This window comes from Notamacropus eugenii, chromosome 1, assembly GCF_028372415.1.
Source record: "Notamacropus eugenii isolate mMacEug1 chromosome 1, mMacEug1.pri_v2, whole genome shotgun sequence".
In the NCBI taxonomy this organism is placed as follows: Eukaryota; Metazoa; Chordata; class Mammalia; order Diprotodontia; family Macropodidae; genus Notamacropus; species Notamacropus eugenii.
In genome coordinates, this window is record NC_092872.1 from 154,787,889 (window position 1) to 154,803,665 (window position 15,777).

The 15,777-nt window shown below is 39.2% G+C and overlaps 1 long non-coding RNA gene across 11 annotated transcripts in view; it reads right to left on the reverse strand.

The window, feature by feature from the left end:
• The window catches only part of LOC140509260 (uncharacterized), a 263,848-nt gene that overhangs the window by 211,103 nt on the left and 36,968 nt on the right, over window positions 1-15,777 (reverse strand). Inside the window, exon 5 of one of the 11 annotated variants that reach the window (XR_011968632.1) lies at window positions 11,327-15,146. The exons of the other annotated variants lie outside the window; for them this stretch is intronic. This is a non-coding gene — a long non-coding RNA (uncharacterized lncRNA). Of the gene's footprint in view, window positions 1-11,326; window positions 15,147-15,777 lie in introns of those variants that run through there. 11 annotated transcript variants of the gene reach the window in all.

The following is a 15,777-nucleotide window of genomic DNA, read 5'->3' on the forward strand; positions in this document are numbered from 1 at the left end:
AAGCCTTCCCTCTGTCAGGTTTCCCACAAACCAGTTCCCTTAAACAAAATCACAAACGGCTCTCCCACTCATGCTAGTTGCTGCCAGTTTCTCGGATTGCCCTCTAACTTCCTCTCAGCTCTGATCTAGCTCTGCCTCTTCCTGCCCCCCCCCCCTTCCTGTTCTGTAACTTGACTCATGTAACTCAAGCTTCCATGTGACTTAAGCAGGTCACATGGGTCTATTAATGGATGGGAATGATCTTCCTATTAAGAAGCAAAATTATATTAGCAATAAGCAAAAATGCATTATCAATACAAGGATAAAATACAGGGATTTAAAGTCCTTCTAGACTAAATCCAACATATCTTTCTAGACTCAGTTCATCTTATTCCCCTTTTCACACTCGACACTCCACATGCCAGCCACACTGGCCTATTACTATGTTCATACTTCACTTGTCACCTTCCCTCTCCATATTGTTTGCCCAGGTGGTGCCTAACCCTGGAGTATTTTCTCTCTCTCACCTGTACTTCTTAGAAACTCGAGCTTCCTTCAAATTTCAGAACAGGTGTTTCCTACATGGAGTCTTTTCTGCTGACCCCAGGGGTTAGCATTCTCTTTGTCCTCAAATTATCTTTTATTTTCTTATCTATGCTCATGTTGTATATAGCCCTGACCTGAACCCCCGAAAGAATGTAGTATTTTGATGGGAGAAACTCTTATGTTTCTCTCTTTGTATCCCCCAGTGCCTAAAGTGGCAATCTATACATGACACATGCTTAATAAACATTTAATTGAATTGAATTTTATTGTGTCTCTAAAGAGGGGAATTTAACAAGAGACAGTCAGATGTCATCATGAGGAAGAGCCCTGGAGCTGGAGTCAAGAAGACCTGAGCTCAAATCAGACACTTACTAGCTACATGAGCTGATCATTTGTCTGAGGCTGGGCAAGGCACTTAACTTCTCTCAGTTTGTTTGCCCCTCTGTAAAGTGGAGATAATAATAGCGACACCTAACTCACAGAGTTGTTGTGAGGATCAAATGAGACAATATTTGGAAAGTGCTTTGTAAGCCTTAAAGAACTATATAAATTCTATTTTGTTCAGTCATTCCCGTTGTATACAATTCTCTGTGACCCCATTTGGGGTTTTCTTGGCAGAGATACTGGAGTGGTTTGCCATTTCCTTCTCCAGTTCATTTTACAGATGAGGAAACTGAGGCAAACACAATTAAGTGAGTTGCTCAGGTTCCCACAGCTAACAAGCTTTAAGGCCAATTTCAACTAGTTTTCCTGACTCCAGGCCCAGCACAATATCCACTGGGCTACCTAGCTGCTAGCTATTATGAAGTGTAGCCTGAAGCCATGTTTTTATTTCAGTTGTCTCAGAATTTTGAAATTCAAGAGTGACTTTCTGCTGATACCTTACTAAACATTGCAAGCCTGGACATGTGGTTGGTTTTTATTATTTTATTTTATTTATTTTAAAATTTTTGCTGCTTAGATCTTGCTTCCTCTAAGTGGATGATGAAAGAACATATATTGTTCATCAAATACAACCTAAAACCACATGCTTAATTGGGTCATGTTCTCAACTTCAAGTTTAGCCTGAATTGTATAATATTTGACAAAATTTAAAATCTTTGTAATTTCCCTAAAATCATTTATACTAGGAAGGGGAGAGCGATCTAAATTGCCGTCAATTAAAGAAACAGACTTTTATAGAATTAGGAGGAGGGGGAAAAGGCTTCATGTGCATTGGTGTGTAGGGTGTGTCTGTTTAGACTTTTCCAGCATACCAAAGCTGAGCCTTCTGATTCTTAGGATTACTTTTTATGTGGATCTTGTGATCTCTTTATTCACTTAGGCTCCTTTAAATTAGGGTTGGCTCCCAAAGAGTGTGGAAAAACCTTCAATCTTGAAATTAACAGCATTCCCAAAGATCTCATGTGTTCCAAATAGTATAGGGGACTATAATATATCTTGGGTTTCATGTAGAGAGGTTTCAAGAGAGAGACTGCAGCACATATCAAGGCGGCATGTATGTGAGTTTGGAAAGAGAATGGTCTGGAAATTTTCTAAGTGTAATTAATTTGACACAAGGACCCCAAGGTAAAATAAACAGTGCACTTAACAGATATCAGAGCATTTATATGCTAAGTTATTCTGTGAAGGTTGCTTAATGAGCCCAGGAGTCCAGCCAATGTTTGTTTTGGGGAAAGAGAAAGGGGAAAAGCTGGAGCCAGAGCAAACACAGAGCTAATAATACACTTTGAGGGCTTGTCAACATCTCCCCAAGTGAGAGCATTTTTCTTGCCCCTAGTTCCAGTAGAAACTATGGTTTTTGGAGTCTATCAGGCACAGCATCTTGGGGGAGATTCTGACAACCTCTCTTAAGGTCCAAATTTTACCCAGGGGTAATGGTGGCAGTTCAGGAAAAATGTTTTTCAACCCTCTTGCTACTTTCTGCTTTGAAGGGTAAAAGAAAAAAAGCGAAATAAAGTCAAGCGGGACCCTCTATATGGACCACTAATAACTGATAGGGGACTCTTTTCTATGGAAAATTATCTGCTACTGAAACAAACGTTCTGAGACCAATATTCTTATGGAGTGTTTTGTATGACAGTTTATACATTAAAAACAAGTGTTCGTGTATATATAAAGGGATTATTTTCTATTAATTTGGTGGGGACCTTGTGTTAGGTTGAATCCTTCTGATTTTTGAAGGTGATAGAAACCTTCCTGTGGAAATGAGAATATCCTTTTGTAATTCCTTGTTTGTCCTTTGGTCCAAGGGAGGGTCATATAATTTGCCTGATAACAACCTAGTAATTTGGAAAGAATAAAGTACAAAGAATCTGCCCTTTAAGGATGAAGCTTCTTGATTGCCTAAGGAATTGTGAAACTGTAGGTGGTCAGATGAGCAAATTCCCCTAATGAAAACTGGTCTAGAGAGAATCAGGATGGGCAAAGACAGGTTTGACAAAGTAGAGCCAGATAGAATGGCTTAGGAATTAAGTAATGCCTCATATGCAACTGGAGAGTTATCTTTTATCTACATTTCTAATTACTTTACCCTGTTTTATTATAGTCTCTTTTATGCTGGCAAATAAATTTTGGAAAATGCACCTTTGTGGTCTGGAGTGTGTGAAGATAGGGAATAGGAAGCAGATGCTAGACTATGGCATCTAATTATTGTCATAGTAGATAAGAAGGGGGAATAGGTAATTAGGGTCCAAGTGTAACATATCTTTGAACTCAAGGAACCAAACTGGCTCATGAAACCCAAATGATTAGGAGTCATGGTACGCAGATTTAATAAGATTTCTGTGATCTATGAAGGTTTAGAAAATAGTGAAAGGAGAAAGCCTGGGGGCCAAAGACAAATAAAAGTCTCCTCTCCTACATTAGCTTCAAGTAGAAGAATAGGTATCCCAGTGATCTGACTGCATTTATTAAAGTCCAAGGCCTAGGGCCTGATCCTTCAAATCCTGATCATAGGCACTAGTTAATTCTTCCTCAAACAGTGCTTTATTATATTATATATACAGCCTTTGCAGGAATTTGATATGTCTTTTATCATTGAGATGTATGAATAATAATGGCAGCTAGAATGTATATAGAATTTGGTGACCCAGCTGTATTCATTACAGTAACTCAGTAAGCCTGTGTCATCATTTGTAAAATATGGAAGTTAAACCTGATGATCTCTCAGATCCCTTCCAACTCTCATAGAACATGGCTCTAATACATCAGAATCTTACTTTTATAGAATGGGTTAGGGCTGGGATTACTCAAAAAAAAACAAGTTTTTCCATTAAAAATGGAAATTGCAAGTTAACATAGAAAGAACACAGGAGCCAGGAAGAAACTCAAAGATGCATGAATTTCCCCTGTGGAACAAATTCAAGCCACTGAGGGGGAGTGGGGAGAGTAAACAAACACTGACCGCCACGTAATAGGAGAGAGTGATCTGGAGACAGCCAGTCCTAGAGAAAGTATTGTGATATAGTAACATTGGATTGAGGATCTGAAGACCTCAATTCAAATGGTAACTCTCACACTTAACAGCTGATTATTTCTAGGCAAGTCACTTTCTCTCTGGAAATAGGTTCTTCACTGGTAAGATGGTGGCTGATGGTGGTGGTAATAATCAAGATGATTTCTTAGGCAAACACCAGGTCTAACGTTTGCAATTCTATGAAGTCAAGCGAATTACTTGAAAGAGGAAAAGAATAAAAAAAAAAAAAAAAAAAACAAGAGAAAAATTCATTCTAAGACATTTAACTAGTATGCGATAGAAGCTGCTTCCTCTCTGAGTTTTTGTGTCTCCTCTCTCTCCTGGTTCTCCTCCTGCCTGTCTGACCTGTCCACAGTCTCCTTTGCTGGCTCACCATCCACAGTTCACCCTCCAGAAGCTTTAGTGTTCCCCAAAGCTCTTTTCCAGGCCCTTGTCTCTCCTTACTCTATAGTCTATTGTAGTGACTTCCTCAACCCCAGTGTCTTTAGTGAAGATGACTCACAGATGCTACATACCCCTCTGAGCTTCAATCACGTATCACCAACTATCTTTTGGGCTTGTCAAATTTCTGACTGCTTTCTCACCACCTACATTTTCATTTCTCCCCAAGCTAGGGGGAGCTAGGTGGCACACTGGATAGAATACTGCATAAAGAGTTGGAAAGACTTGAATTCAAATATGCCCTTCAGCTACTGGTTGTGTGCCCCTAGGCAAGTCACTTCACCTCTGCCTCAGTTTCAACTGTAATATGGAGACAATAAGAGCACCCACCTACCTCCCAGGATTGTTGTGAGGATCAGAAGATATATTTGTAATGCAGTTAGGATGATGTCTGGCACATAGTAGACACTTAATAAATGTTTGCTTCCCTCCTTCACCATTCTTAAAAAAAAAACCAACTTAGTCTCCCATCCCCCTCAAGCCATCTTGCTCTATTTCTTCTCCCTTACACTGTACATTTCTTGGAGAAAATAATCTATACTCTGCCTCCATTTCCTTAATATCCAGTCAGAAGAAGGAAAGGAAAGATAAATTCCAGAAGCAAATCACAAACCTGACATTAAGACATGAGATAACAATTCAGATGCTTGAGCATATGTTGAACTCTCCTTCTGATAAAATCTGAACAGCCAATAAATTCTTGGCTCACTTTAATGACAGTTATGAAGCAGGGCAGGGAAAGAATTGGAATTAGGAAGACCTCAATTTGAATCTTGCCTATTTAGTCTGTGACCATGACTAATAAAGGTAATACCTATCTGTCAAAGGTGTGAGGATCAAATGAGATTTTATATGTGTGTATGTATGTGTATATACATACATACATATATGTATATCAAATGAGATTGTATGTTATAAGTATACATATATATTTAATTCTTTCCAAAATTTAAAAGCAATTTATAAATTTCAATTACAATTATAGTTTCATTCTTCCAAAGAGAATATAAGTGATGGCCAGGGGTGTGGGTGAGAGACTGCAGTGTTTGGCACTGATCTTCTGGGCCAGATTCTCACCAGTGTAGAGGAACTGATTATTGAAATTGATCTGACATAAGTGCAGAAGAAACCATGACGCGTTAGGTAGGTACATAAATAATAAGGAAGACCAAGTTTAATGCACACTCTAGATTTAAGGAGAGTAGACTTTTTAAAAGAGTTCAGAGAAAGGATAAGTTGGCATAGGTGTTGGACTAAAATCCCAACATGTGATCCCATTTGGAAGGTAGGATTGTTGTTATTCTTGTTCAGTTGTGTCTGATTCTTTATGACCCCATTTGGGGTTTCCTTGGCAAAGATACTAGAGTAGTTTGCCATTCTCTTCTCCAGCTCATTTTACAGAAGAACTGAGGTTAAGTGACTTGGCCAGGATCAAACAGGCCAAATTTGAACTCCTAAAGATGAGTCTTCCTAATTTCAGATTGACACTCTATGCACTGTGCCACCTAACTGGAGGGGAGGGAGAGATGTGTAAAAAAACTGATACATTGCCTAACTTACATTTTTAAAAGTCACATACAGAAAATGGAAACAAGCTAAGTGAGAACGAATGTAACAGTTTCTCACAAGTACCCTATGAGGTAGATGATACAAGTATTATAATATCCATTTTCACAAGCTGATTATGCAGAAAGAATAAACAGAAAATATTCCAATAGATTAAATCTAAGAAAATGTACAGATTGTACATTTTAGAGCTGGAAGTGATCTTAGAGATTACAAATCCAACCTCCTCATGTTACAGAGGAACAGACTGATGTTTAAAGAATCTTATGCCTGGATGGGATAATGATCAGGGAAGAAGAGAAGGAAGGACTATTTAATTCTTTTTTATTTTCTCTGTCAAGGTGAATGGAATGATCTTCAAGCTGCGAAGTATGTTGGGGAAAATAGTTAACAGTTAGTTGAAGTCTAACATAAGCATGGATATAGTGAGAAAACTAGCAGAGTGGTTCAGTGCAAGCATTCTGGGTCCAGAGAATATCTAGAGTTCCATCCAAGAGTTTAAGTCAACAAGCTCAATGAATTGTTACTTATGGGTATGATTGCTGCGCCACTGTCAGAGATTTCTGAAAAATCATGGAGAAAAGGGAACTTGTTCCAGGACTTTGTTGTCCCAATTTTCAAAAAGAGAACAAAAGTGAATCTTCAATTATAGGCAAGTAATCTTGACTTCAATTCCTGCTAAAATTCAGAGCATATTGTTATTAATATAATTAATTATTACCGTTGTAGGTTGTCAGATCATTATTAATAACTTATAGTATGCTTTAAAGTTTGCAAAGTGCCTTAGAAATTTTATATCATTTTATCCTCACAACAACCCTGGGAGATAGGTGCTTTTGTTATTTTCATTTTACAGATAAGGAAACAGAAGCAGATAATAGTTAAATGATTTGCCCAGGACCAAAGAGCTAGTAAGTATCTGAGGCTGAATTTGGATCCAGGTCTTCCTGATTCCAGATCCAATGCTCTACCATCTACATGCTGCTGCTGCTGCTGCTGCTGCTGCTGCTGCTGCTGCTGCTACTACTACTACTACCACCACTACCACCACTACGACTAGCACTACTACTATTATTACTACTACTATTATAATCAGCACTTAGAAAGGGAAGTAGTATTCACTAAGAGCCAGCATAAGTTCGTCGGGAGTAGATCATGCCAAACTAATCTCATTTCCTTTTTTCATAAAGATATTAGACTGATAAACAGGTAAATGCAATAGATATCCTGCACCCAGATTTCCTTTTATTGATGGCTTTTTTTTTACTCTAGTTATTTCCTGATACCTTTAAATTCCTCTCTGCAACAAAAACAGTTAAAGGAAAACCTACTGAAAGAGTGGCCATATGCAACATTGCAAAATCTCTGACCTCTGCCCCAGAACCAAGACTGCTCAATATCACATTTAGTCTTAGCTCAGCAGCATTTTAGTGTTGTTTTCATTATATTAATATAATCATTTTGTATATTGTTCTGATTCTACTTTTTCCCTCTGAATATATACAAGTCTTCTTAATTATCTAAATTACTTACTACTTATTTTTTCTTGGACACACCTCTTTTACTTACAGGTTTTTGATACCACAGAAAGTACTGCTATGAATATTTTGGATTTTAGTATATAAAAATTAATAGAGTGATATCAACATTTCATTTAGTGCAGTAGGAAAAGAAAGAGATAGATGTGAGTAAGAGAACTTGAGTTTGAATTCCAGTTCTATAACTGTATGACCCTGGGCAAGTCCTTAACCTCATTGGGCTGCAATTTTCTTATCTGGAAAATAAGGGAGTTGAACTTCAGTGATCACTAAGATCCCTTCAAGTTCTAACTCTATGATCCAATAATGCTTCTGGCTCCAAATCTTTCTGTTCTCTTAGACCTGGGGAATGCCTCAGGGACCTATACTTTTGTATATGCTATTCAACATTTTTATCCATTAATTGTATAAAAGCATTAAAAAGCATTCTCAAATTTTCAGATGACACAAATCTAGAAGGAATGACATTAAGTAACAGAATCTGGATCCAAAAATATCTCAGCAGGCTAGAATAGTTGGCCAAATCTAATAAGATGAAACTTAATGGGATAAATATCAAGTTTTACCCTTGGGTTCAAAGTTTCAACTATACAAATTCAGAATGGGAGAGATATGGCTGGACCACAATTCATGTGAAAAAAGACTCTGGGGGTTTTAGTGGAATGTAAACTCAATACGAATCAGCAGTATGAAATGGCGACCCCCAAAAGCTAAAGCTATCCAAACTTTTCTTTCCTTCCTAAGCCCCCAAAGCCTCCTTTTTCCATATCTGTGATATATCATCAATTCATATTTTACTGAGAAAATAGAGACCATCTGCTATGAAGAGTCCCCTTCTCCTACCTTCAAAAACCTTCTGTAACTTCTCATCCTTTACTCCTGTCTCTGAGGAATAGGCAACCTTTCTTTTTGCCAAGGTTATCCCATCTAGCTGTGCCCTCAATCCCATTCCTCTTGTCTCCTCCAGGAATTTGACCCATCAATCACTCTCTCTCACCCTTTCTCTCATCAATCTGTTGCTTTCTACTAGTTCTTTTCCTGCTGCCTACAATCACACTTAGGTCTATCCCATCCTTTAAAAAAAGAAACCTTCAGTTGACTCTGTCACCCTCTCAAACTATCGCCCAAATCTCTCAACCCTTTCTATTTCTAAACTCCTAGAAAGTATCATCTGTATCTGCTGTCTCTTTCTCACTTTCCTTCAATATGGCTTATAGTCCGACTTCAGAACCCACCACTGGACTGAAATTGAGCTCTCCAAAGTTGGCTGCTATTCTCTCAAGCACTAAATTTGATGGTCTTTTTTTCAGTCTTCATTCTCCTTGACCTTTTCATAGCTTTGGATACCAAGACCTCCTTCAATACACTCTCTTCTTCCTTGACTCCCAAGACAATGCTCTTTCCTGTTACTCATTCTACCCCTTAGCATAGATGTTTCCCACAGGTTCTTTCCTGGGTCCTCTTCTCTTCTTTCCCTACCTGCACCACAGTCAAATTATCATCTCTATACAGATGGCTACTAAATTATGTATTGTCTTAATCACCTTCTTAAACTCCAGTCATGTATCATCAACATCCTTCTGATACCTCTTCCTACATGTCCCATAAATAATGCAAACTCAACATCTCTAAAATATAATTCATTATTCTTCCCCACCCTAAATGTGCCTTTGCTCTAAACTTCCCTATTTCTATTGAAGATACTATCACTGTTTTCTTAGGTACTCAGATTCATGATCTTGGAATCATCCTTAACTTTTCCCTTTCCCTCACCCCATACTCCAAGCCTAGTCATTTGCCAGATTATCCATTCTGCCTTTATAGCATCTCTCGATTCTGTCACTTTCTCTCCACTCACATAATTGCCACTCTTGTTCAAATTTTCATCACCCTCACCTGAATTATAACAATAGCTTCCTAATTGGCTTCCCTATTTTCAATCCATCCTAAATGTATCTGCTATGGTACAACTGAAAGAGCACATAATTTGGAATCAGAAAACCTGAGTTCTAATCCTGCCTTTTTCACTTAATACCTAAATAACCTCAGGAAAGTCCTTTAACTTTTCTCTAAAATTGGGGATTGGGCTAGATGGCTTTGAAAGGTCCTTTCAGCTCTAAATCTGTGATCCTATGATCTCATTATAAGTCTGATCATGTGAATCACTCATAAACTTTCTGCAATTCCCCTTTGTCTATAAAATAAAATACCAACTCTTTACCTGGTATTTAAGGAATTCCATAATCTAATTCTCAACTACCTTTCAAGATTTAATTCATACTAGTATCTTCCACAAACTATAATTTGGTCACAAGGGACTGCTAGCCATCCTTAGAACTCTAATACTATGCTGCAGGCTAGAATAGTTGGCCAAATCTAATAAGATGAAACTTAATGGGATAAATATCAAGTTTTACCCTTGTTCAAAGTTTCAACTGTACAAATTCAGAATAGGAGAGATATGGCTGGACCACAATTCATGTGAAAAAAGACTCTGGGGGTTTTAGTGGAATGTAAACTCAATATGAGTCAGCTTCACTGGAAGTCTTCAAGCAAAGTCTGAATGACCACTTGTCTGGGATATTGTAGAGGGGGATTTCTCTATAGGTACTGTTTCTTAAGGGCATGGACTGAGAGCTGGGTTCTTAGTGATCATCTAGTCCAGAACTTTCTTTTTCTGGGTGAGGAAACAGGTCTGGAGAGACTGTCTTGCCCTAGGTTACACAGCTAGCAAGTAACAGTGCGTGAACCAGGAATCTCTGACTTGAAACCCAAAGTGTAACGGATGGTCCAATAAGTCCCTCCTACTATTGAGAATCTCTAAGATTTTTATTCTAAGTTGTTACTGTTACTGGGGGCATCAGACAAATGTGAAACTATGTATTGGCAAAGGAAGTTTCCTTCTGTGTAGTCACTAGTTTTCCTTAAAATGCTATGAAGTAAAAATGGAATTTTGCCACAGCACGTCATTCCTTTAACCAAATATTAATTTTGCTTTAAAATCAGCAAAATAGCAAATAAGATAACATGTAAGATAACATGAAAACCTTAGAGTACTAGATAAATGCTAGCTTTAATTATTATTACTATTATTATTACTATTATTATTAGGAAGAGGAGATTAATAAAAATATCAGCTTCACAAAGATAGGCTTTGAATTTTTCTTTACTTTTCTTATAGTAGATAAAATTGTTTAAGGAATATCAGGAAAAATAGAGCTACTGTCCACAAAAGTGAAATTCTACTGTGAGATTTATTCCTTTGGATTTTAAGGAATTATCTTCATAAAAATTCACAGACGTTTGTGAAGGATTTTTGTTGTTGTTTAGTCATGTCCAACTCTGTGACCCCATTTGGGATTTTCTTGGCAATGGAACTGAAGTGGTTTGCCATTTCCTTTTCCTGGTCATTGATTAAGTGCTTGCCCAGGATCACACAGCTAGTAAGTATCTGAGGTCAAATTTGAACTCAGATCTTGTCTCCATGACCAGTGTTTTATTCACTGCACCATCTAGATGCCCTTGTGAAAGATAAGCCTTCTTTTGAGACTGAAGGGAGACCTAGACTTTGATTGTTCGTTAGTATAGAAAACTTCCCGTGAGAAAACTACTTCTGCCAATATAGATCAGCAATTATTCTACAATTTATAGCCTTAAATTGAGAGAATTGACTAGGAAGCTGAGTTATTAGATGACTTGTTCATTATTATGGGCCAGACCTAAGCTAGGACAACCTAATAATTCAGGCTGAGAATTAGAATGCAAAGAGACACTTGTGAACTATAAAATGCAACAAGAGCAAATTTAATAAGAGATTAAAATAATGTAATTTATGAAATTAAAGGATTTCTGATTTAGATAAAATGTTGCTCCCTCCCACCTCCACAGTCACTGTGGAAACCCTTCAACCTAAGTCAAGAAAATATATCCCTCAGGACTACAGGAACTTCCAGTAAAACTCCCAAACTCCAACTCCATCTAGACTGGGACTTCTGTCCCTCAGCTGTTAAAGAAGCCATTTAGCTCCATTTGGAATGTCATTTGGTTCTCTTAAAAGATCAACTCAGCGTGTATAAAATAGGTATTGTTTCTACCACACTCAGGATCAAATGGTATATATATATATATATATATCTCAGAGTTGGGAATGCAATGCAGGGCATCCTGACTCTGAGGTACATTCATCCACTATGCTACTGTCTCTCAAGTCTTCCTAAATGTTAATAACAATAATTTGTCAGACTATTCCAACCTTACAGCTGGGGTGATTCTGTCCTTGGCAGAATAAGGAGCACAATAGATAGGATGTGATGACAGGAGAAAGGGGATATAGAGAGAGATTCTGTGTTGTTATACTGCCCACCCTAGGTAGTTTGCAGTGGGAGAACCTGAGTTTTTCCTTGGAGTAGCACAACTTTTCATAAAAAGTCACATTCATATTAGCACAACTGAAACAAAGTTTTCATAGTGGGCAAAAAGATCATGACTGTTGAATTAAAAATAGGTCCTGGTCCACTTAAAAGTTGAGGAGCTCTCTATGGCTTTGGTGTTGCTTATTCATTCAACAATATTTCAACTCTCTATAAGACAGACTACGAAGCCTAGGAGGCAAAGGGGATAAGGAAAATGGTAGAGCATTTCTTTGCTTCCACTTCCCTTTTTTAGAGTCTCTCCCAACTATCATCAGGCACCAAATTTCCTTCTGTGGTCCTAGCCATTTATGCCTTATTATGAATTCTCTAATTACATAAGGAAAGAAATTTTAGGTATAACTGAATAGATTATGGGGAAGTGAGGGGATCCTCCTTGATATTCTTGAAATTATACTGTGTAAGTTGCTGTTTTACATATACAGAGGACCATCCTTCTAGGCAGAATTGATGCAGCTCCATCATCTCTCCCTTTTATCAACTTGGTGCTTTATCCATTGTCTATAGTCTTGTGGGTCTCACATGCATGTAGCACATTCTCAAAGGAGCTAGGTCTTGGAAGTGTCCCAAAAGTCTATAGTAGTTACAAGCTTGAGTTCATGGCTGGAAGGAGGCAGGGGGTGGGGTGGAAATAAGGAAACAGATTCATCAAATGATGTAGCTAGAAAGTATCTTAGGTATCATTTCATCACTTCTACTTAGTTTACAGATACAGTCTCTAAGTCTGCAGTACATCTGTGAGAGGGCAGTGTTTGTGAGGTGCAAGACCTGTCACAGCCTGTGCCCCATCAAGAGGAAACTCTTTTAAGGTTTGGACAGATGAACAGAAGTACCACTGATAGGCATGTCCATAAGGCAAAACATTATAAACAGACACCAAGCTCTGTTCCTAGAATTGCCGAATGTCAAAGTACCGGCCTAAGATCAAAGTATGCCTGAAGGACCTCCCAGTGGAGCATCTGAGATGAAACCTTTGTTAGGGCAGTCCCCACATTCCCATCCACTTCTCTGTTCCAGCTGGAATCTTCAGCTGGATGTGAGCCTCATACAGAGGTGACAAGAACCAGGGAGAGAACCAGCCAACATACAAGTTGATTTTTAAAAAAGGTTGATAAAAAGGTGCTGGGAGAAACTGCTTTCAAATAAATAAGTGAGCCTTCAAACAAAGCATCTTTCACTGACTCAGAGGATACCATGTTTGATGTGGCTGGTATGATCCTTTGGGGGCATATTCTCACCTGCAGAGCTGCTCCCATCTGGCATATCTTAATGACTTGTTGGGTGTTTCCATGCTCTTCCCCACGTCTTGTTGATATTTGTCTTTAGAATGCTCTGTTTCGTAGTTGGCAGATCAAGGGCTCTCTGAAGTTTCTTTATAGATGCCAGTGAAGACAGGAGGGGAAATAAGCAACCTGTGTGGTTATTGTGGCAGTTGGCCTCCTCTCAGATATTTGGCTCGTTTGTTGCATGGTAAAGCCAGATTCAGAAGCTCATGGGATCATAAATTTAGAGCGGTAGGGACTTTACAGGCCAGTTAGTCTAATCCCCTCAATTTACAGTAAGGGTACTAAGGTTCTAAAGTCCAGGGAGATGAAGTGACCTACTGGGTTTCAGAAATAGAAACCCATGTCGTCTGCCTCTAGATCTACCATTTGTTCTTGCAGATTGCAGTCAGTAGTCTGCAGATACGAGCCTAAGTGGAGAAATCTCAATAGATTTCTAATCTGTTTAATTTACTGGCCACTCCTGATATCAATGATTTTATAGAAGTCTTAGCAATAAGATGTTAGATATATCTTTGTAATTCCCACTCCTCAAGAAAGAAACCAGTCAGCTTGATAGGGATACTAGGCTTCTGGCTTTGCACTCACTATGCTGGCCATTTATGGTTAGCAAAATCCCTGGAACTGAAGGCGAAGTATGCCTCCTACCTGTCAGTGATAGGCGGATTATAATCACAAGTATGGAATGAGGCATCCATTGCCACTCATGGCAAATGTATTCATTTGTGTGACTTACCTGCACTTCTTTGTTATAAGAGGGTTCTATTCAGAGTTGGGGGTAGGGTGGTCATTTGGAAGTTAATAGCAATTTTTTTAAAAAAAGAGAACATCATCCTCCTGAGTTCAATAGGCGACATCTGAATTCAGAAAGCACAGAAATTTGGTTCTCAACCATAAGAGGTCTACTTTCTGCTGGAAACTACCAGCACAGTCAAGGAAAACATGCCTCGCCAATACCCAGCATTGACACTAGAGCAAAAGAAAGAATTGTCTGACATAGCTCACTGAATTGTTGCTCTGGGCAAGGGAATCTTGGCAGCAGATGAGTCCACCAGTAGCATTGCAAAGCAGCTGCAGTCCACTGCAACTGAGAACACAGAGGAAAATCAGTGCCTCTATAGGCAGTTGCTTCTGACAGCAGATGATCGAGTGTACTCCTGTATTGGAGGTGTTATCCTTTTCCATGAGACACTCTACCAGAAAGCCAATGATGGTCGTCCCTTCCCCAAAGTCATAAAGGATAAGGGTGGCATTGTGGGCATCAAGGTGGACAAAGGTGTAGTGCCTCTGGCAGGGACCAGTGACAAGACTACCACCCAAGGTCTGGGCTGAGTGAGCACTGTGCCCAGTATAAGAAGGATGGAGCTGACGTCGTCAAGTGGCATTGTGTACTGAAGATTGGGGTAATACACCTTCCCTACTTGCCAACATGGAGAATGCCAATGTGCTGGCCCGATATGCTAGCATTTGCCAGCAGAATGGCACTGGCCCCATCTTGGAGCCAGAGATCCTCTGATGGAGGTTCCCTGATGGAGAATAAGATCTGAAGTGTTGTCAGTATGTCACTGAGAAGGTCCTGGCTGCTGTCTACAAAGTTGAGTGACCACCATGTCTATCTGGAAGGGACCTTGCTGAAGCCTAACATGTTCACCCCTGGCCATGTCTATACCTAGAAATATTCACAGAAGGAGATTGCAATGGCAACTGTAACTGCCCTTCAGCAGACTATGCCTATTGCAGTCACTGGTATCACCTTCCTCTCTGGGGGTCAGAGCGAAGAGGATGCCTCCATCAACCTCAATGCCATCAATACCTGCTCCTTGCACAAGCCATGGGTCCTGATCTTCTCTTATGGCCGAGCCCTGCAGGCACCTGCCCTCAAGACCTAGGGTGGAAAGAAGGAAAATATCCAGGTTGCTCAAGAGAAACTTATTAAGCCAACCACGGCTAACACCAAGCTGCTCAAGGCAAGTGGAAAGTCAGGAGGTGCAGAGAGCAGGTCTCCCTTTGTCTCTAACCATGCCTACTAACTTACATCAAGGCCTTCCACCTGGGTATGCCCTAACACTCCAGGCTATCCCTCACAGCCCAGGAAAGACCAGGAAGAGGCTGAAATCCCAGAGCTTTGTGCTGACCTCTTCCATCACTCCTAATTTGGGTGGCATTTTTGCTCTCTAGTGAATCTAATGACCCCTCCTCAGCCCAATTTTTTCAATAAACAACTATTTAACAAAAATAAAATAAAAAAATAAAAAAGAGAACATCAATAAAACATTTTCTAAAACATCCCTGGTCTTAGAATGCATTTGCTGGTGGGCTTGCTGACAATGATGAGAGTCTGGGTTGCTTCAAACACTTACAGGGACCCTAGGCAAACATTTGTGAAAGGGGCCCCTTTTTTATTTTTTTCTATATTGATTCCTCATGTCAGGAACTGAGAAAAATTGTACTATTTTAACACTTATTTTAAAGCAAAACCGTTATGAGCCTTTTGGCTCACAGATATTTCATTAATG